Source organism: Passer montanus, unplaced genomic scaffold (genome assembly GCF_014805655.1).
Source record: "Passer montanus isolate IOZ18808 unplaced genomic scaffold, ASM1480565v1 scaffold161, whole genome shotgun sequence".
Lineage (NCBI taxonomy): Eukaryota > Metazoa > Chordata > Aves > Passeriformes > Passeridae > Passer > Passer montanus.
The window spans coordinates 619,204-623,073 of NW_024363272.1; the positions used below are offsets into that span (position 1 = coordinate 619,204).

The window sequence follows — 3,870 nt, forward strand, 5'->3', positions numbered from 1 at the left end:
TTTTTATCCTCTGTGACCCCTGCTCTGTGCCTGGCCCCAGAGTGGGAGCCCCAAGTTCAGCTGCTCATCCCTGCATGGGTGGAAAATCCCACCTGCCACCTCTTTGTCTCACCTCCACTGCACTCCTTGGCGGGTGTTGGAAGCTGCACATTCACTAAAAATGGGAATATTCAACATTAAAATGTTTTGATCAGGATTCCTAAAGAGATTATTTTAGCTGTGAGGGACGAGCCTTTCCCCCCCAACCCCTCTCTGAGGGACCCTCCAATTCCCACCCCTCCCAGTGAACTGAGATTGCAACACCTCACATGAATAAAACAACCTTTTAATAATGTACAGCAGAAATCGACAGCCTGGTTTTATATTAAACAAAAGATTTCCTATCTTACACCGTATGTACATTTGCATACTGAAGAGGTAAAGTGGCTAAGTGGCTATTTTCTTACAGTCCTTTGCTAAGAAAATGTACAAAACCAAACAAATCAAAGGGGCAGAGAAGTACCAAGATTCTGTCCTGCAGCCACGTACCGCTGATGGACCCCCCCTCCTTGTCCTGCACCTGCTTCCCCTCGGAACTGCCTGGTGGAATGCTGCTTGTTTTTTTATTTTTTTTTTATTTTTTTCCCCAGAGCTGCTGCAACTTTTTGGAGGCAGGCAGCAATTCCCACGTGCTCAGTCAGCTCGGCAAGCACTGGTGCCCCCGGGCACCGGTTTGCATGAAAAGTGCTGTGAAAATGCTACATGGTCAGCGTTGGTTCCTGCTGGCTTTTCCCCATCTCTCTCCTTTCAGGGAAACAAGGCTTTCCCTAAAATCCTTCCCTTCCTGAGCCCTGTTTGGTTTGGCGCTGAGGCAGGTGCAGTGTGGCTACAGTTGGAGGGGGCGAGTTCAGTGCGAGTTTCAGAGCTGCTGGCACCCAGGGGAGTGCCAGGGGGGAGCCTGCAGTACCCAGAGCTGTGCCAGGCCCCTCTGCCCTGCCCAGCTCCCAGCCCGGCTCTGCTCCAACGGCCTGGGAGTGCCCAGGGCTTCCAGTGTCCCCCTCGGCTTCTAAATCAGCTTTAACTGGGGTAAACTGACATTTAGGGCTTCCAGTGCCCCCCTCGGCTTCTGAATCAGCTTTAACTGGGGTAAACTGACAGTCAGGGCTTCGAGTGCCCCCTTCGGGGTCCAAGTCCAGCTTTAACTGGGGTAAACTGACAGTCAGGGCTTCGAGTGCCCCCTTCGGGGTCCAAGTCCAGCTTTAACTGGGGTAAACGGACATTTTGGCTTCTAAGTCCAGGTTTAACTGGGATAAACCTACATTTGGGGCCTGCAAGTGCCCCTCTCGGCTTCCAAGTCCAGGTTTAACAGAGTTAAACTGATATTTAGGGCTTGGAAGTGACTCCCTCAGATTTTAAGTCCAGGTTTAACTGAGTTAAACTGACATTCAGGGCTTCAAGTGCCCCCCTCAGCTTCTAAGTCCAGGTTTAACAGAGTTAAACTGACATTTAGGGCTTCAAGTGCCCCCCTCAGCTTCCAAGTCCAGGTTTAACTAGGCTAAACCTACATTTAGGGCCTGCAGGTGCCCCCTTGGCTCCTGAACTCAGGTTTAAGGGACACGGGCAGCTGGGAAGCTCGGGCTGAGATGACTCAGGACAAGCTGGGAGGGGACAGGGGAGCCCCAGCCCTGCCCCCAGGGCAGATCCACACTCCCAAAACCTCCTTGGGGGGTGCAAACCAGCTCAGAGTTAAACTGACATTCAGGGCTTCAAGTGCCCCCCTCAGCTTCTAAGTCCAGGTTTAACAGAGTTAAACTGACATTTAGGGCTTCAAGTGCCCCTCTCAACTTCTAAGTCCAGGTTTAACTGGGCTAAACCTGCATTCGGGACCTGCAAGTGACTCCCTCAGCTTCTAAGTCCAGGTTTAACAGAGTTAAACTGACATTTAGGGCTTCAAGTGCCCCCCTCAGATTCTAAGTCCAGGTTTAACAGAGTTAAATTGCCATTTAGGGCTTCAAGCACCCCTCTCAGCTTCCAAGTCCAGGTTTAACTAGGCTAAGCCTACATTTGGGGCCTGCAAGTGCCCCTCTCAGCTTTTAAGTCCAGATTTAACTGAGTTAAACTGACTTTTAGGGTTTGCAAGTGCCCCCCTCAGCTTCCAGGTCCAGGTTTAACAGAGTTAAACTGACATTTAGGGCTTCATGTGCCCCTCTCAGCTTCCAGGTCCAGGTTTAACAGAGTTAAACTGACATTTAGGGCTTCAAGTGCCCCTCTCAGCTTCCAAGTCCAGGTTTAACTAGGCTAAACCTACATTTAGGGCCTGCAGGTGCCCCCTTGGCTCCTGAACTCAGGTTTAAGGGACACGGGCAGCTGGGAAGCTCGGGCTGAGATGACTCAGGACAAGCTGGGAGGGGACAGGGGAGTCCCAGCCCTGCCCCCAGGGCAGATCCACACTCCCAAAACCTCCTTGGGGGGTGCAAACCAGCTCCTAACATGATTCAAAACCCACTCCTCACTTTGTACAAGGTCATGGACACACGGGGAATCGGGGAGAGGGACACACGGACAGGGACAGACAGCAAGAACAGAGGGACTGAAATAAAGACAACCCTGGCAGCCAGAGCAGAGATGAAACCTCACCTTAGAGAGCAGGAGCAAGGTCAGAGTAGAAACAGTTCCAGTGTAAATCGAGCTGTGCATTTGGTTTTTTCTTTCTTTTTTTTTTTTTTTTTCAGTGATTTCTTTACAAACCAACAGGTCAAGAGGTAATAATTAGAGATTGTTTTTCTGCTCTTAGAAAGAATTAACAATATTCAAAAAAGTTAAAATCCAGACCCTCCCAGAAAACAATAATAATAATAATAATAACAACAACAATAATAATTAAAAAAATAATAATAATCAAAACCACTCCAGTTAAAAGTTATGGCTTCAGAGTTCTCTACTGCAGACACTGACCTGACCTCCACACCACGGCTCCTCCTGACTGCCAAAGCCATCAGGGCAGCCACAGCCCTCACTTCCACAGTCTCTGTAGTCACCCCACCTCTCCCTCACCTGGTGAATCAAAAGAAAACCCATGCAGATCCCCCCACCCCACACGGAGACACAGCCACTTCCACATTAGGAGATATTTATACACCTATATGAAAAAGATGGATGTTGATTTCCCAACCCACGCCTGCTGTCAGACCCTGCCCAGCGCCTCTGGGAGGTGCAGATCACAGAATCACACAATGAGCCAGGCTGGAAAAGACCTTTGAGATCATCAAGTCCAACCTATGACCTAACCTAACACCTCCTCATCAACTAAACCATGGCCCTGAGTGCCATGCCCAGTCTTTTCTCAAACATGTCCAGGGACAGTGACTCCTCCACCTCCCTGGGCAGAAGATTCCAGTACCCAATCACTCTTTCAGTGAAGAATTTTTTCCTGATGTCCAAGCTAAACTTCCCCTGGCACAGCTTAAGGCTGTGTCCTCTCCTTCTGTCAGTGGTTGCCTGGGAGCAGAGACCCCACCTGGCCACAGCCACCTTTCAGGGAGTTGTAGAGAGTGATGAGGTCTCCCCTGAGCCTCCTTTTGGCCAGGCTGAACACCCCCAGCTCCCTCAGCCGTTCCTCACAGGGTTTGTGTTCCCAGCCCCTCCACAGCCTCATTGCCCCCTCTGGACAGGCTGAAGCATCTCAATCTCCTTCCTAAACTGAGGGCCCAGAACTGGACACAGCACTCGAGGTGTGCCCTCACCAGTGCCAAGTACAGGGGAGGAATGATCTCCCTGCTGCTGCTGGCCACACCATTCCTGGTCCAGGCTCTCTTGGCCACCTGGACACACTGCTGGCTCACTCTCAGTCAGCTGCCAACCAGTACCCCCAAGCCCCTTTCTGCCTGGCCA

General features: G+C 50.8%; 1 long non-coding RNA gene across 1 annotated transcript; it reads right to left on the minus strand.

Moving 5' to 3' along the window:
- Positions 1-309: 309 nt before the first annotated feature.
- Positions 310-3,456, minus strand: LOC120499504. Its single transcript, XR_005626883.1, has 2 exons — positions 2,440-3,456; positions 310-1,696 (listed from the first exon to the last, which is right to left on the minus strand). It is a non-coding gene; the product is annotated as an uncharacterized LOC120499504 (long non-coding RNA).
- Positions 3,457-3,870: the final 414 nt, after the last annotated feature.